We start from the raw sequence: 25,546 nt of genomic DNA, 5'->3' as shown, positions 1-25,546 counted from the left end.
TATATTATATGGAAGTTAATGTTATTAATGACATGCTCCAATTAAATCTAACTTGCAGTCTGTAAAACTTTGTAGAGGAATTGTGGCTTGAACCAGTGCTATCAGTCATGCACAAAGAGTTAATGATCCAGAAAATATTGGAAGAGGACAAAATTGAAAGAAACATAGAAACATAGAAACATAGAAAATAGGTGCAGGAGTAGGTCATTCGGCCCTTCGAGCCTGCACCGCCATTTATTATGATCATGGCTGATCATCCAACTCAGAATCCCGCCCCAGCCTTCCCTCCATACCCCCTGACCCCTGTAGCCACAAGGGCCATATCTAACTCCCTCTTAAACATAGCCAATGAACTGGCCTCAACAGTTTGCTGTGGCAGAGAATTCCACAGATTCACCACTCTCTGTGTGAAGAAGTTTTTCCTAATCTCGGTCCTAAAAGTCTTCCCCTCTATCCTCAAACTGTGACCCCTCGTTCTGGACTTCCCCAACATCGGGAACAATTTTCCTGCATCTAGCCTGTCCAATCCCTTTAGGATCTTATACGTTTCAATCAGATCCCCCCTCAATCTTCTAAATTCCAACGAGTACAAGCCCAGTTCATCCAGTCTTTCTTCATATGAAAGTCCTGCCATCCCAGGAATCAATCTGGTGAACCTTCTTTGTACTCCCGCTATGGCAAAGATGTCTTTCCTCAGATTAGGGGACCAAAACTGCACACAATACTCCAGGTGTGGTCTCACCAAGGCCTTGTACAACTGCAGTAGTACCTCCCTGCTCCTGCACTCGAATCCTCTCGCTATAAAGAGGGGTCCTTCTGGACATATGCTCAAAAGCTTTTGGGCCCAGATAGCCATAGGAACAATATCCAGTAATCTAGTCATATGGCAGGGGATGGGAACCAGTATGATAGAGCAGAGGATGAGCCTGCAGATTTACAAGTAGATGATGTGTAAAACATGAATGTAAGGAAGGGCGTCAATGAGTGGGTACAACTGCAGGCAGAACAAAGAGTTAATCATACCACAGAGGCAAAATTCAAAAGAGTGAAGGATGCAGGACTGAAGGTGCTGTATTTAAATGCACGTAGCATTCAGAATAAGGTGGATGAACTTGTGGCACAATTAGAGATTGTTCAATATGACGTTGTGGGCATCACTGAGTTGTGGCTGAAAGAAGGTCATTGCTGTGAGTTTAACAACAAAGGATATACTTTGTATTGAAAGGACAGGGTGGAATGTAGTGTGGCTCTTTTGGTAAGAAATGGAATTACATCTTTAGAAAGAGCTGACATAGGATCAGAGAATGTCAATGTTTTTGTGAGTGGAGTTAAAAATTGCAAAGGTAAAAAACCATCATGGAAATCATATCTCGGCCTCCAAATAGCAGCTAAGATGTGGGGTTGAAATTGCAAAGGGAGCTGGAAAGAGCATGTAATAAGGGTAATGTCACAATTGTAATGGGGGACTTCAATATGCAAGGGGATTGAGAAAATCAGGTTGATGTCAGATTGCAAGAGAGGGAATTTGCTGAATGCCTACAAGATAACTTTTTAGAGCAGCTTGTGCTTGAGCCTACTAGGGGAAAGGCTATCTTAGATTGGGTGTTGTGTAATAACCCAGATCTTATTAGGGAGCTTAATGTAAAGGAACCCTGTGGAGGCAGTGATCATAATATGATTGAATTCATACTGCAGTTTGAGGGGGAGAAGCAACTGAGACTGTATCAGTATCGCAAATGAATAAAGAGAATTACAGTGATATGAGAGAGGAGCTTGCCCATGTGGATTGGAGGGGTTACTGGTGGGGATGATGGCAGAACAGAGATGGCTGAAGTTTCCGGGAATAGTTCACAAGGCGCAGGATAGATATATCCCACAGAAGAATATTTTCTCAAATGGCAGGGCTAGGTAACAGTGACTGACAAGGAAGTTAAGGACTGCATAAAAGCCAAGGAAAGGGCATAAAAGTTAGCAAAAGTGAGTGGAAGTTGGATGATTGGGATACTTTTGAAATCCAACAAAAGGCAACTACAAAAGGTATAAGGGAAAAGATGTAATATGAGGGCAGACTAGCCAATAATATTATGCAGGATACTAAAAGTATTTTCAGTTATATAAAGAGTAAAAGGAGGTAAGAGTTGATATTGGACCACTGGAAAATGATGCCGATGAGGTAGTAATGGGGGACAAGGAAATGGCAGAGGAACTTAATAAGAACTTTGCTTCAGTCTGTACTGTGGAAGACATTGGCTGTATGCCAGAGGTCTGTGAGTGTCAGGGAGCAGGAGTGAGTGCTATTGCTATTACAAAGGAAAAAGTGATAGGCAAACTCAAAGGTCTTAATGTGGATAAGTCACCTGGACCAGATGGACTACATCCCAACATCCTGAGAGAAGTTGCTGAAGAGACAATGGATGTATCTATTCATGACCTTTCAAGAATCACTTGATTTTAGCAAGGACTCGATGGGACTGAAAAATTGCAAATGTCACTCCACTCTTTAAGAAGGGAGGAAGACAAAAGAGAGGAAATTAGCCTAACCTCAGTGGTTGGGAAGGTTTTTGGAGTCCATTATTAAGGACAAGGTTTTGGATACTTGGAGACTAATGATAAAATAATTCGAAGTCAGCATGGTTTCTGTAAAGGAAATCTTCCCTGACAAATCTGTTAGAATTCTTCGAGGAAATAACAAGCAGAGTGGATAAAGGAGAGGCAGTGAATGTCATTTACTTAGATTTTCAGAAAGCATTTGATAAGGTGCCTTGCATGAGGCTACTTAACAAGATAAAATCCTATGGTGTTACAGGAAATGTACTGGCATGGATAGAGGAATGGTTGACAGGCAGAAGGCAGCGAGTGGGAATAAAGGTGACATTTTCTGTTTGGCTGCCATTTACTAGTAGTGTCCCTCGGGGTCAGAATTGGGACCACTACTGTTCACATTGTTTGTCAATGATTTATATAGCGGAATTGATGGCTTGTGGCAAAGTTTGTGAATGATATGAAGGTAGGTGGAGGAGTAGGTAGTGTTGAGAAAGCTATGCAATTGCAGCAGGAATTAGACAAATTGGAAAAATGGGCAACAAAGTGGCAGATGGAATACAGTGTTGGGAAATGTATGATAATGCATTTTGGTAAAAGGAACAATATTGCAGACTATTACTGTATTTAAATTGGAGAAAATTCAAACATCAGATTTCAAAGGGACTTAGGAGTCCTCATATAAAACTCCTAGAAGGTTAATTCACATCTGTGGCAAAGAAGGCAAATACAATGTTGGCATTTTTTTCAAGGGGAATAGAATATATAAACAAGAAGATAATGCTGAAGTTTTGTAAGACACTAGTCAGGCTGCACTTGGAGTATTGTCAACAGTTTTGGGCCCCTTATCTCAGAAAGGATGTGTTGTCATTGGAGAGAGTCCAGAGGAGGTTCATGAGGATGATTCCAGGAATGAAGGGGTTAACACATGAGGAGTATCTGGCAGCTTTGGGCGTGTACTCACTAGAATCTAGAAGGATGAGTGGGGATCTCATTGTAACCAACCGAGTGTTGAAAGGACAAGATAAGCTGGCTGTGGAGAAGATGTTTCCTCTGGTGGGGTTATCCAGAACTAGAGGGCACAACCTCAAAATTGAGGGGGTGATCTTTTAGAACAGAAGTAAGGAGGAACTCTTTTCGCCAAAGAGTGGTGAATCTGCGGAATGCTGTGCCATAGACTGCGGTGGAGGTCAAGTTTATGGGTATATTCAAAGTGGAAGATACCTGATTGGTCAATGCATCAAGGGATATGGAGAGATGGCAGGTGTATGGGGTTGAATGGGATCCGGGATCAGCCATGATGAAATGATAGAGCAGACTCAATAGGCTGAATGGCCTAATTCTGCTCCTATATCTTACGGTCCTGAAGGCAAGGATGCAGTTTTCTATGTAAGTAGAAGGAAAAGCACTATTTTCTCTTCCCAGTACTCATCAACATAAAACATGGGATGATGGATGCCCATAATATTAAGGATGTTTGCACCCTCCCCTGGCTGTGAGTGGATGAGTGACTTTAAATAAGTGGTTTAAAATGGTGCATAAAACCTTATATGTCATATATTTTCAACCGTGCCAGTGGCTTCAAGTTAGCTTTATCAATCTTCTGTTTACCAAAAATCCCTCATAGTTAAAACTCACAGTTTTAACTCCAATCTCATTCTTTCAGCATTGCTGCATGCCTCTCATCTATAAGGTATAGTTTCCCCATAATCCCTCCTCCTCTCACTCCTTTTCAGCTGCTTCCAATTCACCTGGTGACATGAGCTGTGCTCTCTCAATGATGAGCTTGCTAAGGATACAGCAGATTCCACACAGGCCATGTGGCACTCACAAAGTGATATGCTGGCAATGATTGGAACACATGCTGACTCTGTATTCTAACTGATCCTTTATGTTTCTGGTTTGCAGCAAGAGAAAGAGAAATATATTTATTTACTTTTCAAAGAAAGTTTCAAAAACTTCCTTTACACAGTCATTGATGCTAAACAGTGGTGCATTGCAAATGCACGCACAGTCATTGCCAGAGTAATTCTAGCAATTATTTGAATTGCAACCCTTGCCTGCCCTGAGTTTGCTGTTATGTTTATGGAAGGCATCATATTTCAGTGAAGAATATCTTCCAGGGTCTTATGGGAAGTGTGGCAGAACAAACATTTTTGAATTCCCTGAACTCTGTAACCTACTGGAAGTTTCGCTCCCCTTTTTCTCCCACTCTTTCTCCCTCTTTCCTCCTCCTCCTTGCTCATTTTCCTAGTCATGCTAGATTCCAAGAAGATTCCTATTAATACCCTCTTTTCTGGAAACTACTGATTTTGTCCAGAAGTCTTATCACCAAAAGGTCCTTCAGTGGATACTACAGCACCATCTGTAGATCTTTGTAGCCTGAAGTATGAACAGCATCAAACTCGGAAAAATACAGCAGCATAGTGGTTCGGCTCCTCCTAGCTCCGACATTCCACACTCAATCCTGTCCACTGCCTATGTGAAGTTTGCACTTGTCCCCATGACTACGTGGGTTTCCTCCATTCCTCCCAAAGACAAGCAGGTTGACGGCTTAATTGGCCGCTGTAAGTTGTCCCAAATATGTGGATGAGTGGATGATTCTTTGGCTGGGGCATTGAGGAGCGTATGAGGGAAATAGAAAAAGTATTAATTGAAGATTAATGTAAATGGGTGCTTGATTGTTGGCTCAGATGCAGTGGGCGTAAATACCGCTTCCATGCGGTATCATTCTCTGACTCCAATGAGAAAGAAATTGACTAGCAATTTATAACAGTGGGATAATTATTGTAAAGAGCACTGGATAGAAGAAGTTCCTCCTTGGTCCTGAGGGTGAAAGGTTTGTTGCATGAAAGGTAAGTTTATACTTAGCACATCTGTAGGAATAAGGATGGGTAACTTGTCATTGGCTGCAAGTTCTGCCTATTATATTGTTTCCTCTATTCTTTGATAAATTTATTGATTATAACTGCAGTAATATGTGGGGTGAAATTAACAACTGAGGCACAAGGAATGAATTAGCCATTTCTTGATGGTGAGTCACTAACCTACATTGGAGGTAATTTTGTCAATGCCCAATGAAAGTTGGATGAGACTTAATTGTGCAGTAGAATGATCCATTGTATCTTTTAAACTAAGTAGATAGGATCACATGTCAGATAGGCCATGAAAGTAAGGACCAGATAGACTGTTAGCGCCAGTGAAACCATACTTCAGTTAACAAAAATACCATAGATTTTCTATATTTTTCATTGTGTTGCAATTCTCTATCATATTTTTAAGACAGATATTTTGCCTATAATTTATCAGAATGAGAATCAGGTTTAATAACAGTGGCTCACTGTATGTTGTGGAATTTATTGTTTTGCAGCAGCAATACATATACTACACAAAAAACTAATTTACACACATATATAAAATTAAATAATTAGTGCAAAAAGAAAGAAAAGTTGAGGTAGTGTTTATGAGTTGTTCTATTGTCCATTCAGAAATCTGATGATGGAGTGGAAGAAGTTGTTGATAAAATGTTGGATCTGTATCTTCAGACTCATGTACCTCCTCCTTGTGCAATGAGAAGAGAGCATGTCCTGGGTGATCAGAGTCTTTATTGATGAATGTCGTCTTTTTGAGGCATTGCCTTTTGAAGATGTCCTTAACAGTGGAGAGGCTGGTGTTCATGATGGAGATGGTTGACTTTGCAACCCTCTGCAACTTTTTCCAATCCTATGCACTGGCCCCTGCATAACAGATGGTGATGCAACGAGTTAGAATCTGTAGAAATTTGCTGGCGTCTTTGGGGGCTTACTAAATTTTCTCAAACTCATAATCAAGTGTAGCCACTATTGTGCCTCCTTTGTAATTGCAACAAAATGTTGGGCCCAGGATAAATCTTTAGAGACGTTGATATGTTGGAACTTGAAACTACTCATCCTTTCCACTGCTGATTCCTTGGTAAGGACTGGTGTGTGTTCCCCAGATTTCCACTTTCTGAAGTCCACAATCAATTCCTGTGTCTAACTGATGTTGAATGCAAGGATATTTTTATGAATCCACTCAACCAACTGATCTATCTCACTCCTGTACACCTCCTTGCCACAGGCATTTTCCGGTCTAGTCATAGTAAAATTAGTAATTATATGCAGATAAGATGATGGAAGTAGATAGGAATATTGATGTGCCTACATGTGATATTGCATATGTAGAATTAGTTACTCTGTGTGTTTAATTCCCAGTAAGACCTGAATCAATTCTCCTTGTATTGCCTCATATTACATCAAGAGAACATACCTAATTCTTATCATCATATACACAATGAGAACCCATCTTCCAACAGGTATTATCTGAAACAAGTTTAACTGACATAATATATTCCATGTTATTTTTGTAGCCTTGCAGAGTAGCAAGGGATGAACAATTTCCCAACCTTACAAAGTTAATTATCTGAACTCTGAAGAGTGAGTGTCATGATACCATCTATAAATAAAGTTCTGAAACCTGTAGGTAAATAAATCTTCCAAACAGAGCACATCTATTTACAACAGATTGTTGTGATACAACTTATTGTGATTAGACAGCCTCGTCAACCTCCTGGCAACACAGATTTAAAATAAATACGTAGACCACCTACATAGCTAAATGCAACGAAGCTTAAAAAGAATGGAAAACAACAGTTAATGTTACAAAGTTTTGACATCTCCAAGCAATTAAGCCTGTAAAACAAACAGGATTTTTAATGCTTAATATAAAAACATTAGGACATCAAAGAAGCTGTGGTTTTTCAATGTCTTTAAATGTAATAGTTATGTTCAATGCTTATGGTCATTCCAATACATGTTGATTGCTGTATGGAACAGTATTCTCTTCTGAGGTGTTCTCCAATTAACAGGCAAACAAGAAAGTTTTCTGCTGTAATCTGATCATCCTAATTTATGATTATAAACTGTTTAGAGTTCCCCAAGTTTTTGATATATCCCCCACCCCAAGAAATAATGGAGAGTTAGAATATCTGATTTGAACCAACTTGCTTTATCATCCTTGCTTCTACATTTCAGTTACACTGATCACATACCATGTTTGTCATCTGTATTTCACTGTCTCAGTCATCTCCTGAATTTTAGCAATTCTTTACAACTGGGTTCTAAAGTGCATTCACCATTGTTGGGTGGGTAACGTGAAAGGTAAAAGAAGATTCCCAAAGCATTAGTACCTGGATGTTGAATTCCAGTTAATTTTGGTGCGTTAAGAATGTACTATACTTTACTCTTGTGTCTAATTTGGGGTCATTAAAACTATCACAAAATGGGAGTGACTTTTCTTTGGGAAGTTGTTATTGTGCTTGCTTTATTCTCTTCAGAGCTTGCATGTTCACCGATGGCGCCTCTAGCTGGCTGCTGCTTCATTCATACCCTGCCTGCAGGCAAGTGGGATGAGGTAGGGTCTGGGAGTGTGGCTGGTAGAAAGGGAGAAAAAGATGGGAGGGGAGAAATTGGAGATTAAATGAGGGTGGAAGTGACCCAAAAGCTTGTTGCTGCTGTTGGACTCCATTGCAGCCTTGGATTTGATCATGGCTGATGAAATCATGGTGCTGGCTGTTTAAGCAGGGGTAAGAAATATGGCTCTCCCAATCTCCTGGCAGAGAACCTACCCTGACACATGAGATGTGCCAGTTACATGCTGTGTCACACCTACAGGCAGAGGCATAATTGGGGCCTGAAGATTACAGAGCACAGATGTCTTTATTGGGTTGCTGGCAATGAGATATTATCAGGGTTGAGTAGAGCTGTATACAATATATAAAAATCATGTTGTGGTGGGATCACTTAAACTCATTCACAATGTACTATATTTGTTGTGTTTGGATCATGTCACCTGCTTGTTGAATTGTGATTGCTTTATTAAATGTCATATTCTTCAAACCAGTCATGAATACATATGTCAGGCTCCATGCACGTTGATTAAATTGGTTTAAAAGTAGAAACAGTTATTGAAGATCTATGCATTTATGTGTCATAATCCATAATTTTGCATAAATCCAGCATGATAAGTAACAGACAGACTGAGGTGTACTTCCAATTTAACTGGCTGAGAAAAAAATTCTATTTCTGGATTTCAGCACACAATCCCACAACTCCATCACATAATTTATTACATGCAGTAAAAGGAATTTTACTACTATGCAATGAATTGAAAACCTACTCTATTATTTCACCAATCTCCAAATATGACCCATGATCTTAAACTTTAATGTCAGCTTTTTTATGATTGCTCAAACAAGATATGAACATGAGACATCTTGCCTGCAGGAATTCTTATTCTGCTTTTGTTTCTTAAGCAAATACGTACTTTCCTCTTTCATTAGCAAGCCATAACTGCAGCAAGAATACTTCTTGCAATTTTTTCAGTTTTTCTTTGTTTAGGCTCAAAATGCTCCCAAAACCAGGCAAGGTAGATCACAGCTGAGTTTGAGATGCAGACCTGATAAAATCTAGGTCTGAAAGATGATTCATTCATGAGACTTTGTCTCTTGGTCTCTTGTCAGAGAGACCATTAATGTGACTAAAATCAGCATGCTATCCCATACAAAGGGATACAGAATTGGGTGACCATCATACAAAATGAATTTACTTTTTCATTACATGTATTTGGATACAGCTCTGTATTGACTTCCAGTTATTAGTGCAGTGACTCTGACAAATCACCTGATTATTCTATAAAGCAATGTTTTATGTAATTCCTTAAAGGAAGTCGCCAATCATTTTTCCACAATGAAAAATCTTGCATAAAACCTGGCTAAACTGATGAGCATCTAAAAGGAAAAGGCAAACAGAAAACGTGTGTATTTAGTGATTTGAGAAAAAAAACAGTCAGCCTCATTAGCAAATATAAATGTTGTCATTCTTTCTAGGTTTCTATATGTCTCACTGATGTCTCAAAATGGCACCTATGAAGTGTGCCCTCTAAGTACAGTAATTGTTTTAGGAACAGTTCTGTTGTGTAAGTACAGCATTCATTGTAGCAGCATGATTTCACCTCAGTGATTTTAGTTTGCACCCAGATCAAATCGATGAAATGAACTTTCACCTCTCAACATTGACAATGCAGGTTCCGTTTGGACCGTCCATGTCACAAGACTGCCATTAGTTTCAAGGATCAACTTTATTCACCATATACAGTACAGCTGTATGTATTAGGAGTTTGCTGAGGTGTGTTGGTGTGACATGCAATAGAAGTGAACAACACAAATAAAGTTAGACATTAAGGTACAAATATAATATAAAATGTGCATAAATACATAAATATCAACATGTACGTACAACGTAAACAACATTATAAAAGTTCTGAAGTGTTTACATGCGGTGTAGTGATTGAAGTAAAAGTTGGAGGGGCTTGGGGTGGGGGGTCTAACTAGAAGGGTTGATCAGATTAACTGCCTTAAAATGGCATGAATTTGGAAAAGGCAGAATGCTGAGTGAGTAATGTCTGCAATGACTTTCCCTCCCTGATTCTTTTTACTGGACATATGCAGTATAAGAACTGTGGTGATGCTGGACAGCAGCCAATGACCTTTTCTGCTGACCAGACAGCTGGCTGTAGTTTTCATATATTGTGAGAGGATGCCTCACCGAACCAGGCAGTGATGGCTGATGTGAGAACGCTCTATATGATGGCAGTGTAGAATTGCACCGGTATGTTCTGGGGAAGATGGAACTTTGCCTCTAAGTGGAACTAAACTGATAATCTCACCCAAAAGAATTTAATGCTAAGACAGCAAGGATTTCCTGATGGCGCTCACAGGTGAGATGTGGTGCCATGCAGCTTTGCAGTCGGATGTACTGTAGCTGACTTGGGGTGCTGTAGACTGATGTAGATAGGAGAAAAAAGTAAAAGAAAAAAAAGGGGCCAAATGGATAAGTTACACGACAAACAAACCACTCTTGTCTAAATATGAAGGTTTAACCTGTCACCCAAAAGGTCTGGCAATGTGTTCCATGTCTTAACTACTTCTGAATTTTGTGGATTTGCAGGCTTGAGAATGGTACCTTTGATACCATGGATACCAAAGTGATGATTAAATGCTAAAGCTCAATTCACCCTGTACATAAAGACAGCCAGCATTAGTCTGAACAATCCCTGGTTTGCATGTAGGAATTTACTATAATCACCAAGATAGCATCAACAATGTTGAAATAAAGAGTATAATATTGTCTAGTGACTCCAAGTGGAAAATGTTCATGTGAAAATTCTTGAGACTGAATCACAAAAAAGTTTCCTTTCATCTGTGAAGAATGACATTTTCTACAAGTTACCAGGTGGTGGTGAGCTCCTACAAATATCACATCATTTGCAACGCCGTGGTTAAGTTACAGGCTGCGTAAACCAGAGATTTCCCCTGTGATATTCCCGATCCTCTCAGGATTTTCACCCAGTACTTCCTAGCCCATGGATCTTCTCTCTATCACTCCGATCCTCACTTCCTGCATCCTCCTGTCCAATTGACTTGCTGAGCCAGCAGAGAAATGTTTTCATTGACATGAAGTATGAAAGATCTATTTCATTATGCACAATACCTTGTCCCTCTGGCACAATAGAATTTTGCCGCAGGAAGACCTCAAGCGAAACTGGCAGAGTGTACTTTCCCTGTCCTGTACAGCTTAATGTACTGCACAGCTTTCGGTGCTGAAACATTTTTAGCCCAAAATCTCTTCATTGCTTTAAAAATGGCTTGCAACATTACACGGAGGCACAGAGAAGTGCAATGTAGAAGTGGTTCTTTTGGGTGCCTGTTCAGGGTTCCACAGGGTCCTGCAAAACATCTTATTTGGCCAACCTCCGTACCTTAAGCAGCATTGTGTGTGCATGCAATACTACTACTAAAGATATTCATATTGGCTCTGTATGATGACTTCACACTCAGCCGCAGTGGCTTCTATGGGGCAACGAGAGATGTTATTGTCTTTTGCAAACATCTTTTACTGTCGCAGGACCCTGCCGGGCATTAAGAGCTTAAAGTACTGCAGGCCTACCCCATCAGCAAGTTGCTTGTTAACGGAGAAACTGAAGGAGCTGGACTTGGTGCGGATCGTGCTGCTGCCTGTGTCAGAGAGTCCGTGCATGAAAGCTTGTGCAGTCAACAGCAAGTGATTACCTTAGTCACTTTTCCTGTGACTGCAACACCCTGTTGGATATCGTTAACGTGGTATGCTGCAAATCCGATTCACTAATCTATTGGCAGATAGCACGGGTGGATAGAGGGGCCGAGGGGCCTTAGTCATAGTGAGGACAAGGTCTCAAGCCAGAGTGTTGTCTGTTTACAGCCGCACAGGAGAGATGCTTTGGAGACGGCGCCCTCCACTGGAGCGGTGTGGTGCTGCACCCAAGCTGGAGTCTGTGCTGCCCCAACTCAATGTTTCCTAGGCAGACCACAAGCCATATTGTGTTCTATTGCAGAGGTCTGCAACGTTTATGGACTCAGAGATTTGGACTATATATATTTTTGTGTGACTATATTTTATTGATATCTTATATATGCTTGCTATCTTATATGTGCTTTGTGCTGTGTATGACTACTAGTACTGTGTGTTGCACCTTGGCCTCATTTGGCTGTATTCATTGGCATTTATGTATGGTTAAATGACAATTAAACTTGAACTTGAACTTAAAGGCCGAATGCAGTGTAGATCCTGTGGGATCACAATCAGCTCCAAGCAAAAAGTAATCAGTATAAATATTTTTTCAAATTGTATACACTAGGATATAAACAGGGTGTAAATGTCATGAATTCAAGTTTTTAATTTGTGTTCTTTGTTGTCAAACATTATCAGTGGTATCTTAAAAACAATAGCAAGTGCTTTACCTTTTCTGTAATCGATGAACAAATTGACATCTCTCCAGATCTCTCTAACATGATCACTGTGTTCAATAACCAGGCTGATTACTGAACTTCCTGCAAAATTTTATAAACACCTCGGTAGTTTAGGTGAAATGTTTGCTTGCATAACAGTATGAATATTGTGATGTCTAATTCAATTTTAGCTGCTCTTTTCATACTCTCTCATTTTCTTTCTCTCTTTCTCCAACCATTCTTCCTCCCCTATCTTTCCCACTCTCTCTCCCCCTCTCTCCCCTCCTCTCCTCTCCTCTCTCTCTCCTCCTCTCCTCTCTCCCCTCCTCTACTCCCTTCTCTCCCCTCTTTTCTTCTCCCCCTCTCCTCTCTTCCCTCTCTCTCCCCTCTCCTCTCTCCCCCTCCCCCTCTCCCCTCCCCTCACCCCTCCCCTCTCTCCTCCCCCTCTCTTCCCCTCTCCCCTCCCCTCACCCCTCCCCTCTCCCCCTCTCCCCCTCTCTCCCTGTCCCCCCTCCCCTCTCTCCTCCCCCTCTCTTCCCCTCTCCCCTCCTCCTCCCTCTCTCCTCTCCCCTCCCTCTCTCCTCTCCCCTCCCTCTCTCCTCTCCCCTCCCTCTCTCCTCTCCCCTCCCTCTCTCCTCTCCCCTCTCTTCTCCCCCTCTCTCCCCCCTCCCTCTCCCCCCTCCCTCTCCCCCTCTCCCTCTCCCTTCTCTTCCCCCCCCAGCCTGACCACCCACCATTGCTGTTTTGCAGCTGATGTGATAAAAATTGACTGCCTCACTGATTGCAAAAAGTCAAACAATCATGCCATCAACTAATTCACTTACTGACGTATTAACTTATATGCATTAATAGGCCTAAATAGGACAGAGGAGCTCAATGACGCACATTAAAGATAAAAATGGCACTGTATTTGTTTTGTATCTGGTCCACCCAGACTAAGCTATTTAAATGCTAATTAAAATCTGGCAACATTAATTTAGTATAAGAAGTCTAAGTAGTACCAACTGTTTTGTAATTTACTGCAACTGACAATAATGTTTAAAATCTATTAATGTGAAAACTGTCTTACGCTAAGGAAAACCCAGCTGCTTCACAGAGTGATTCTGAGGTTGGGTGATTGTTTTGTCAAAAAAGATTAAGGGAGCTGAGTTTACATGCACTTGAATTACCAAGAACAAGAAGTAATCTTGTAAAGTGGAATACGTTTCTATGGGGCCTGACAGGGTGTTTGCTAGGATATTGTTTACCGTGGCTCAGTTGTCTAGAACCAGGGAGTGCAATTTCAAGCTAAGGAATTGGTTATTCTGGGTAGAGATGAGATTATATTTCTTCAAAGTAAATTTATTATCAAAGTTTGTATATTTTAAAACATACCACCTTGAGATTCATTTTCTAGCAAGCATTTACAGGAAAAAAACACAATAGAATTTATGAAAAGCTGTACATAACAGCCAAAGACTGTCAAAAAATGAATATGCAAAAGAATACAAACTGTGCAAAAAAAAATGTACTGAGGTCAAGAGTTGAAAGGTGAAACTGTAGGTGAGAACTTTAAAAGTTCAGAGTAATTGGTTGTGGTTGAAGCTATCCATAACTATTCCTGAACCTGGTGGTGTGGAACCTCAGTACCTCCAGAAGGCATCACTGATGTCGTCTGTTCAAAGGTACTGTACTTTACAGGCTGAGTGCACTGATGATCTTTAGACATTGAGGGAGTCGAGTAATATGGAGTAAAGGATGCTGAGCATTAGCCTAGTTGAGGTGTATAACATTATGAGAGGCATAGATCAGACAGAATCTTGTGCCCATGGTAGGAGTATCAAAAAGTGCACACATGTTGAAGTTGAAAGAGAGGAGTATTAAATACTTTCTAAGGAGAAAAGTTATTTTACACCGCACACTCGCTGCCAGAGGACATGATGGAGTCAGATAAATTTCAGACAGGCACCTTAGCATCAGAATCAGGTTTAATAATACTGGTGTATGTTATGAAATTTGTTGTCCTTGTGGCAGCAGTACAATGCAATACATAATATTAAATAGTTAATTTAAATAAGTAGTGCAAAATTATTTTTTTAGAAAGGTAGTGAAGTAGTGTTCATGGTTTCAATGTCCATTCAGAAATTGGATGGCAGAGAGGAAGAAGCTGTTCCTGAATCATTGAGTGTGTACCTTCAGGCTCCTGTACTTCTCCCTAATGGTAGCACTGAGAACTGTGCATGTCCGGGGTGATGGAGGTCCTTGTTTCTGAGGTATCCCTCCCTTGAAGGTGTGCCAGATACTGCGGAGGCTAGTGCCCATGATGGAGCTGACCAAGTTTACAACTCCTTGAAGCTTATTTCGGTCCTGTGCATTAGCACTTCCCCCTCCATACTAGGCGATGATGCAGACAGTTAGAATGCTAGCCATGATGTAATTGTAGAAATTTACAAGTGTCTTTGATGACATACCAATTCTCCTCAAACTCCTAATGAAATATAACCACTGTCATATCTTCTTTGTAGCTGCTTTGATATACTGGATCCAGGATAGATCTTCAGAGATGTTCACACCAAGGAACTTGAAATTGCTCATTCTTACCATTTCTGATCCCTCTATGAGGACTGGTGTGGGTTCCTCATCTTACCCTTTTTGAAGTCCACAATCAGTTCCTTGGACTTGCTGGTGTTGAGTGCAATGCTGTTGATGCAATACCACTCAACTAGCTCCTGTATGCCCTCTTGTCACCATCTGAAATTTTGCCAACAATTGTTGTGTCAGCAGAGTTATGGATGGCATTTGAGATGTGCCTAGCCATGCAATCATGGGTTAGAGAGAGCAGAGCAGTGGGCTAAGCACATATCCCTGAGGTGAGCTAGTGTTGATTGTCAGAGAGGTGGAGAAGTTATTTCCAATCTGCACAGACTGTGGACTTTTAGTTAGGAAGTCAAGGATCCAGTTGTAGAGAGAGGTATAGAGACTCAGGTTTTGGACTTTTTCATAAGAACTGTAGGAATAATTGTGTTAAATGCTGAGCTGTAGTCAATAAACAGCATCCTGATATTGGTATTGTCCAGTTGATTCAAGGCTTCATGAAGAGCCAATGAGATCACATCCACTGTAGATCTATTGTGGCAATGGGCAATTTGCTGAAACAGGAGTTAATTCTAGCCATAACCAACCTCTCAAAGCATTAAGATAATGTATAGGAGGGTAGGGATCTAATGCAGGTAAATGGATTATTGCAGATGGGCACAAAGGTTGGCATGCACTTTGTGGGCTGAAAGGCCTGTTTTTCTCTGCTGTACAACACTATGACTCTGAAGTTAGCATAGGAAAGTGAAATCGAGGTAAAAGACTGAGCCATTAATCATTGAATGTTGGAGCCACTTTGGAACAAAATGCATCTTCTCTACTGACTCTTGGGAGTCCCTAGCCTATAAATGTCTAAAATAATTAGTGAATATTTGAGATAGTCAAATAAGCTCAAGCCCACATATCAGAAACACTCAGAAGTATTGCACAATGCCACAATGTATGCCCACCTTACATCCCATGGAGAAGTCTATAGTCCCCACAGTGACCCAATCAGTTGCCTCAGAACCCACAATAATGGAGTGAAATCACATCAAATTTCTTGAGTGTTGATGGGCCAGAAGTTCACAGGAGTTGGTGAGGATGATGCATTTCTTCAAGGAAGCTTTGAACTTGTATATTTTCCTCTGTCCATCTAATAACCTTTCATGACAAAGCTTGGCATGGGATATCAGATTTGAGTGGCTGGTCGTGGGCATATGAATATACAGTAGGTGCTGCCCAACTATTTGATTGAGGGTAACCTGAGCCTCAGTATTGGAGATGTTGGCTTGGGAAGAGATACTACCACTGATTGACTTACCCTTCCAGTGAATTTGACTATTGTAGTTAGTAGAGTGCTCATAAACATATAAGATGGCCGGGAATGTGACTGCCTGGTAGACAACAGTTTTATGCCAAATCTGAAATCTTAAAATCATTGAACTCTCTTTTCTTCGTCCAAAGGTTGTGTTGGCATCTTGAAGATAGAGTTTAATCAATTTTTAGATATTAATGGAATTGTGGATTATGAGGTTAGTGTAAAAGATTCAGGTAAAGTATTTAGCTATTAATTTATTGAAGGTGAGGGTGAATTTCATCATCAAATCTCCTTGAGATATCCATAAAGTGTCCCCTGAGATATACAATCTATATCTCTAAAGTTTCATTGTGAAGCTGTCTGTATTGAATGGTTTAACTCATTTGATTCTAATTTATTTTATTCTTCTTGATTCCCTTGTCCTTAGCTTAGTGAAGTTTGTGCCCTGCTGCATCTGTAATATGCTGCAGCTCTTCAACAAGAATTCAACATTTCTACAATCAGGTTTATGATTTATCTTCTACTTTCTTCCACAATTAATCGTAGTTCTTTCAGCTAGCTGTTTCCCAAATCTGACATCCTCAGTTCCTAATCATCTCAACCTCACTCCTCTGCCTTGATACTCCTTCAAATTGGTTTGTTTTACCAAGCTTTTATTGTATCTGTCTTACTACGTCCCTTGGCGATTCATTCAATACAACTACCAACCCCTTTGTCAAAAACTTATCCTTCAAATCTTTTTTCTTTTAAATTAACCCCTCTCACCTTAAACCTACACTGTCTAAATTTAGACTGACTCACCCTTGGAAAAGGACTCTGATTATTCATGACAGTGATATTGATATTAGTCTCAACCTTCTTTTATATTTTACTGTATGTGAGACAAATGCTCATCAGGCGAAAGACAATTAGGTGAGAACAAACAGAATTGTACCCAAACTCGACTACATGTTCAAAAGTTGAGATAAAATTGGTAGAAAAAGGAAAATATATAATAGGAAATTTTACAGAGTATTGGAAAAATAGCCCCATTATAAAATTGATGGAAAAATTGAATATACTACACTAAATGACAAAACCTGGAATAAATGTTTCCAAAGCACAAAAGAATTGGGGAAGTACTCATTGGGGATAATGCATCCTATTCTGTATGGGACTATTTGCAAACTTACTCGGTTGGGCACCATAGGAATGTCTCACATTGTGTTTTTGGGGTTTCGAAAAACTTCTGAGATATACCTGGCAAACAATTATTAAATAACTATTCACATCATTGTCAGGAAAACATTTGGGTAAAATACTAGTTGTATTCAATGAACTAAAACTGGTGTTGAAGGAGATTTTATATGCTAGACAGTTGTCAGATCAGTGTTCAATATCCTGTCCTGCCGAAGCGTCTTGGCTCGGAACATCAACTGTACTCTTTTCCATAGATGCTACCTGGCCTGCTGAGTTCCTCCAGCATTTTGTGTGTGCTGCTTGGATTTCCAGCATCTGTAGATTTTCTCTTGTTAGTGTTGGAACCTTGTGCTTTTCACTCCCTTTATTAATGAGTTGGGGGAGAAATTTGGCTTTGACCACTATTGTTAAATGTGTGCATGACTCAGAGGAACCAAAGTGTGGCTGATAAATATGCATACATATATTCTGCACCGTGATTCAGACCCAAAGTGTTCCTTACTAATCATTGGCTGATGAATTACTGCAGTTTGACCATTTTAAATTAAAACTATAGTGAAAGTATACTCTATAATGTTTTGTAAAATAGAAATGGACATCATTTTAACCTGGACAATCAGTGGAAGATACTGGAGAAAAATCTATTTAATTGATGTTAAGTGAAAAGCTTTTTCTGTGTTCTTGCAGAGCAGAAGCACAATTTTCTCAGCAATACAATTCTCTGCTGTAAGATTCCACACGGGAGTGAATTTTCATCAGAATTGTCCCAATTGTTTGTTGTAGCTTTGGCAGAAGAAATGTGGAAATACTGAAAAATATCTTAAACAATTCCATTGGAATGAAAGTAGTCAGCCAGGAAAATTGTAATGGAATTTCAGGGCGGAGCACCTGATGACCATGGATTCCCATTTGATATAATGCCTGTCTCAGCTGTTATGCTGAGGCACCCAATTGTTGCCGATCAGTTCCAACAACATCCACAACAATAACTTCTATTTATATAGAGTCTTCAACAGAAAATAGAATACAGGACAGGAACAATTCCTTAAACCTACCATGTTGGGGCTGTCCATGATGCCACTCTAAGTTAATGATGTCTACCTGCACATGGTTTGTATCCCTCTATCTTTTGACTGTTCATGTGCTTGTCTAAATGCCTTTTTAAACATTTCTATCATATCCGTTTCTACCACTTTCTCTGGTAGTTCATTTCAAAGCAGTCACCAATCTGTGTAAAATAAACCTGCCTTGTACACATCTTTTAAACTTTTTCCCTCTCATCTTGAACCTATGTTCTCTAGTGTTTGACATTTCCACCCCGGAAAAAAATACTCTGACTACCTCCTCTATCCTGCAGTCATCTTCCAGCACCCCAGAGAAGATCAGAGTCAGAATCAGGTTTAATATCACTGGCGTATTTTGTGGAGTTTGATGTTTTGTGGCAGCAGTACGTTGCAATATATAATTATTATACATAAGAAGAAGAAAACTATAAATTACAATAAATATGTATAAAAATTAAATAAAATAATTAAGTAATCCAAGTTTGTCCAAATTCTATGATAGCTAATACACTCTCATCCAAACAGCATCATGGTGAATCTCTTCTGAAATCTTTTCAAAGACTCAATATCTTGCCTTTGGAGTTGTGACACAATGCTTCAAATGAAGTTTAATACAGCAGCAACTTGAAAGTCCAGCATTTATATGCAATGCTCAGACCAATAAAGACATACACCTTTCTTTTATCAACCTATTGCATTGCACACTTCCATGGAACTATGGACTTGAACCCCAAGCTCCTCAATGCTTTTCAAGCTCCTGCATTTAATGTATATCTTGCTTTTGCATTTGACCTTCCCAGAAATGCATCACCTCTCACTCAATCTACAGTTCACAGGTTGGTCCTGATTATCTAAATCTTGGTTCAAGTGAGAAGGCAGAAAGCGAAATTGTGAGTCCTTGTGGGTGAATTCCAGAAGTTGTGCCTTCAGCAGCAAAAGATAACAATGCAATTAAGTCCTTGGCCAGGAAAGGAGAAGTGTGAAGATTTCAAGGGATGTGATGCTGGACAAATTTAGGAAGGTAGGAACTGGTAAAACACCCAAAGGGATTTGTAACCAGCATTTTTAGAAGTGTACTTAACTGGAAGCAAATGAATTTTGTTCAGATTCATTTAAAATGGACCTTGCATCTTTAGATAACTTAATATTTATAGGTAGGAGGAAGGTGGATATCAACCAGGAGATGCATTAGGATTTTTACGTCATAATATAAAATTGTTTTAAACAAGTTATAACGTTGTGTTTTTGAGGAAATTGGAAATATCTGCTTTTTTTTTGCTCTGGAAAGTCAATTAGATTCTATGCGCTTATTATTATGAAGCTGTATATGGCTTCCAAGTCTCAAGTTCTCCATTCAAATAAGTGGTGCCAAAGAAATGGAAGATGTGGATTTAGGAAACGTTGCAATGGTTTTGATCATGACGAGGCTGTTTTATCATATCAAGGTCACAGACAGATTGAGAATCAATTTTTCTCAACAAATGGATAAACTCTATGTTATGCTATTAGTCCTTAAATTCAATTTCTTACAAGAACAAAACTCCAAAACACCTGGTTTGTAATCATCACCTGGAACATACTGATCCAGAACTTGCTGGTATCACTTTTTCCTCCAGAAATGTTGTGCATTGCCCTCACATGGTAATATTTTGTTGGCCTAGATGCAAAAAGATTAGCGTAGTGGCCTAAGGCATCTCAGTCTCCATCAGATGGACTTATAGTCTCATTATTATTGTCTAAATGTGGAGAGAATACAGGTGAGTAAAATTCTGGTCTACATGTTCTAGTGAATGAATGGCAAAAAAAGATGGGCCCAACAATTATTTCAGAAGGTAAATAGCATTTTGGGAAGGAGGTTGGCATTTAGTAAATGGGAGGTTTTATTACAGTTGTACAGGCTGTAGGTGAAGCCACAGCTTTGATCCTCTTACCTAAGAAAGGATATAGCTGAATTGGAGGTTGTTCAAAGGAGATTCATTCAGCTAATTCTGGAGATGTGTGGGCTGTCCCACGAAGAAAGCCTAGATGGTTTGTGTCTGTATTGCTTGGAGTTTAGAAGAATGAGGAGTGACCTTATTCAAACATAAAATTCTAAAGGAATTGACGAAGTAGTTGGTGAGACATTTCTACTAGTGAAGAGTCATGCACTAGGAGACATAGCTACCAAAATGAGGGGATAGCCAGTTAAAACTAAAGTGCACAAAATATCTTCTCTTAGTGGGTAGTGAACCATTGGAATTTTCTACCTCAGAGGGTGGAGTAAACCAGATTATGAGATGTATGTAATGTGGAGATAGATAAATATTTAGAGAATTGAAGAATTGAGGTTAAGGGAGAACTGGCACAAAAGAGAAGTTGAGGTCAGTATAGATCAGCCAGAGTCATACTGAAACTCAGTTCTCCCTCTTTGCCTTGAGCTTTGCCAACTGGGAAAAATAAAATATGATTTTTTTAATATAATATAATAATAAAATGCTTGAAACAGCAGGTTGGCCAGCACTTACAGAAAGAGGAACAGTGTTAAGGTTGTTAACAGGTTGAAGTCCTGAGTACCAGAGTTGTACAGGTACAGCTGCTTCCTCCCAATTCCAGCGAACCAGCTTCAGTCTTGACCCAAATGCAGGCTGTGTGCAGTGTGCATATTTTTCCTGTGACTGGGTGGGTTTACTTCAGGTGCTGTGTTTTCCTCCCACGTAACAGAGTTAATGGGCTGCTAAGTTAATTTGCTAGAATCTGGAGGGGATTGATGAGTGTATGGGAAAAGAATTTCAAAATGATTAATATATAGGATTAATATAAATTGGTGATTCATGGTCAACATGGGCTATCGGATAAGCATAAATAATGAAAACAGGATCATTTCAGCGAAGAGTAATATAATTTCATGTATGTGGAAATGCACATTATTTTGAGATGTGAAAAATTAGGACCTATATGTTCCCAAATTCCCAATTGGCGTTCCTGTAGGCAAAATTTCATTCCAAGAACACACATTTTTACATTGTTCTCCTATATTTATGATGTGAGGTCAATGTGAAATTTATTCTGTGATTGCTACAACATTATGTATTTTATAAACTGAAGCAAGCAATATACTTTTGCTTCTTCCTCTAAAATCAAATACTTCAAGTTTGCCATAATAGTCTGCTGATCTATTCAAGTAATGAGCAACAATGGAGAGTCTGTTGGGAAACAGTAAGTTATTAGTTCCAAGAGACTGTGAGTGGTTCTCTGTATATCAAGCAAAATTCCAGCACTTACATTTATTAGATTAGATTAGATTCAACTTTATTGTCATTGTGCCATGTACACATACAAAGCCAATGAAGTGCTGTTAGCATCTAACCAGAAATGCAAAGAATAGTGTTATTTACAAAATAACTGTGAATAACAAGTAAGTGCTACAGCACACAAATATAAAAGTACTGAGACAGCACAATGTGGGTGCAGTACTGCTTAGCGCTGTGATGTGAGGTTCAGCAGGGTCACAGCCTCAGGGAAGAAGCTCTTCCTGTGCCTGCTGGTGCGGGAGTGGAGGCTCATGTCGCACCTACTGGATGGGAGGAGAGTAAAAAGTCCGTGGTTAGGGTGAGATGCATCCTTGATAATGCTTTTTGCCCTGCCCAGGCAGCGTTTATGGTAGATGTTCTCAATGGTGGGCAATTGGGTGCCGATAATCCGCTGGGCAGTTTTCACCACATGCTGGAGTGCTTTGCGGTCTGATACGGGGCAATTGCCATACCACACTGAGATGTAGTTGGTGAGTGTGCTCTCAATGGTACAGCGGTAAAAGTCCATCAGTATCCTGGGACAGAGGTGAGCTTTCTTGATGCTCCACAGAAAATAAAGGCGCTGTTGTGCCTTTTTGATCAGGATGGAGGACTTCAGGGACCAGGTGAGATCCTCGGAAATGTGGACACCAAGGAATTTGAAGCTTGATACACGCTCCACTACAGCTCCATTGATGTAGATGGGAACGTGAGTGTGGCTCCTAGCATGCCTGAAGTCCACAATGATCCCCTTGGTCTTCTGGGTGTTAAGGGCCAGGTTGCTGTTGTCACACCATGCGGCCAGGTGCTGGACCTCATCATCCCCTCTGATCAGGCCAACCACCGTGGTGTCATCTGGGAACTTGATTATGGAATTAGAACCATGTACAGGAACGCAGTCATAGGTGAAAAGGGAGTACAGAAGAGGGCTCAGCACACAGCCTTGAGGCACACCGGTGTTCAGGGTGAGAGTGGAGGAGGAGAGGTTGTCTAACTTAACTGATTGGGGTCTGTTAGTCAGAAAGTCCAAGGTCCAATTGCAGAGGGATAAGCTGATACCAAGCTGGCGAAGTTTAGTGATCAGCGTGGAGGGGATCACAGTATTGAATGCCGAACTGAAGTCAATATTTAACAGCATTCTGACGTAAAAATTGGGGCTATCCAGGTGGGTCAGGGCAGAGTGAAGTGCTGTGGATATGGTGTCCTCTGTTGACCTGTTGGTGCGATAGGCAAATTGATGGGGGTCCAGGGTAGTGGGCAGACAGGATTTCAGATGTGATAGAACCAGTCCCTCAAAGCACTTTGCAATGATGAGGGTGAGTGCAACCGGGCGGAAGTCATTCAGGCCCATGGCAGTGGAATGCTTTGGCACTGGCATGATGGTGGCGATCTTGAAGCTTGTGGGGATAACTGCCTGGGCCAGGGACAGATTTAAAGTGGCCGTGAAGACCCCAGTCAACCGCCCTGCACAGGCTCTGAGCACACAGCCAAGTATTCTATCCGCACCAGCTGCCTTCCATACATTCACCCTGCTCAGGGTGGCACAAACATCGGAGGTGGAAAGTGAGAGAGGCAGTTTACCAGGTGGGAGATCCACTTTGAGGGTGACCTCCTTGTTCTCTCGGTCAAAGCGAGCATATCAGGGAGGGAAACAGAGCTGGAAGTGTATCCACAGCAGGAATGTGTGTACTTATGCTAGTAATGATTTTTAGTTTTTAATGTACACTTAAGTGCATTAGTTCCTTTGATTGTCTTAAATTTCTCCACAAAGTACAAAGCTTTGTAACTCCATTTAAGAGGTACCAAATAAAAATCCATTCTAATGATGGCCGCTGTGCTTACCCCTGCCTTTCTTTAATTTATTGTTGCGAATCAATCCCAAACACTGATTGATCGCTGACTAAAGCTCTTTTACTCTGTAGCAACCATTGCTGCCTTTTCTACTCAGGCAGTGGACCCGATTGAGATCCCCTCCTCTCAAAACTTCCGCTGTCTGGATTGGTCACTGCTTAAAACTCTTTTTCATCATGTGAGTGATGGATTAGAATGCAGAATTTAACTCCAAGCTAGAAAGCCAACAGAGAGTGCTTTAGCTCCCATGAAGCATGATGATAAAACATTCATCTGCCTAAGTTCTGAATTTACACGGTGGATGTTGTGTTCACAGGTAACATCAGTAGTGCTACTTCTGTGATTTTTTATTACAATTTCTCTAGGTGATTTGACATCAATAATCCTAGCGTCTCCAGAATATTGGAGGGTTGGATGTGTGTGAGTGGCAGGTGTGGTTTGAAGGCTAAATTTATAGGGATATAATGCAGAGGTCTGTCTTTTGTCATTTGTGCAGAGGAACTATGTTTGTTCAACAGTAAACTGTCAGTCTTATGCTAATTTCCTGTGACTTTTTCTTACTTGCCTCTTGCTTAATCCTGCCAAAATTGATCTTATTAAATCTTCGAAAGGATGCCATTTGCCCAGAGCACAAAGCAAAGCATCGGTGATTTCCTTTTTCACTGTTTCCAGACCAAAGATCCAAATATATGGTTGGATGCAGGAGCTCTAGTAAACTATGTATTTAAAATATTGCAACAGATTAAACCATACAACTTCAAATTAACCTCATGGCATAACAGAGTAACAGAGGTATTACTTTGGAGTAAAGTATCACAAAAGCCAACTGGACACTTCATTGATAAAACGGTGCCGTAGTGTTGAAGGTGCTGATTTTCAGCCATTTCCCAAGGGACTGCTTGGACAAGAGTGTAGAGGGTGAGTAGAAAGAGTTTACTGGCCAATATTAATCTATTAAACTGTTCCTATTAATTGATTATTTCACTGTTGATGTGGGAATTGTCTATGTATAATTTATATATTTCTAAAGCTCTTAAAATTAATCTACAACCTAATAAATTAACTGTGCTTTTTGGAATAATTCCTCAAAATATTCATGGTGTTTCTGTGTCTGACCAACATGTTATTACATTTGTTACATTGATAGCTAGGAGGACTATTTTGTTGAAGTGGAAGGATACATCAGCTCCCACTTTGTCACAATGGTTCTCTGAAGTGATGCTATGTCTTAGTTTGGAGAAAATTAGAAGTCGAACCTTTGAACCTTTATGTGATTTTGAGAAAAGATGGGGCTTATTTGCTCGTTATTATCATTTGAGCTAATTGATAGATTTTTTCCACGATCTAATTGTAAATTTTTTGGTATATTTTCTTTTCTTGCTGGCGGTTTGATGTTTATTTTTAGAAGCTTTTTGTATGAAGCATGGCTCCGGGGTTGTACACCTAATGTTTTTTTTCCTCGTTTTTTCTGCTTAGTAGGTTTTTTTTGTTAATCACAAATTTTTTTTCAATCTTTAAGATAATGTCTTTTTTGAGACATTGTAGGTGTTGTTACTTTAATGTACTCGTATTATTTCTTTTGTATAATATAATATAACAATAAAAAGATTTGAAAAGAAAGAATCTATATAAAGTATAACAAATATAACTGCAGTTCAGAAGAACTCTTTTTATTCCTGAAGAGTCTTGGATTCATCAGATAAATAGTAAAATGTAAGCTACATCTTTTCACATTTTCACCTGCTGCATTTCCACAGTAAAGATCATGTGCCTGTTCCGATGCTATAAAATCTGCAGCAATGCTAATCAATATCATAAGGGGTCCCAGCAACATTGTACTTTAGCAAGATAGTAGACTGTATGACTGAAGTGGAAATCTGCTTATCAGCTAATACTTCATCCATTGAGTGCATTTTGGAAAATGGCT

The 25,546-nt window shown here is 40.0% G+C and overlaps 1 protein-coding gene across 5 annotated transcripts in view; it reads left to right on the top strand.

The window, feature by feature from the left end:
* Positions 1–25,546, top strand: part of LOC134344259 (histone deacetylase 9-like) — a 695,601-nt gene that overhangs the window by 326,872 nt on the left and 343,183 nt on the right. The gene's annotated exons all lie outside the window — the stretch shown is intronic.

The sequence above is a fragment of the Mobula hypostoma genome, chromosome 3, assembly GCF_963921235.1.
Source record: "Mobula hypostoma chromosome 3, sMobHyp1.1, whole genome shotgun sequence".
Taxonomy (NCBI): Eukaryota; Metazoa; Chordata; class Chondrichthyes; order Myliobatiformes; family Myliobatidae; genus Mobula; species Mobula hypostoma.
This window is presented reverse-complemented; position numbering and strand designations above follow the sequence as displayed.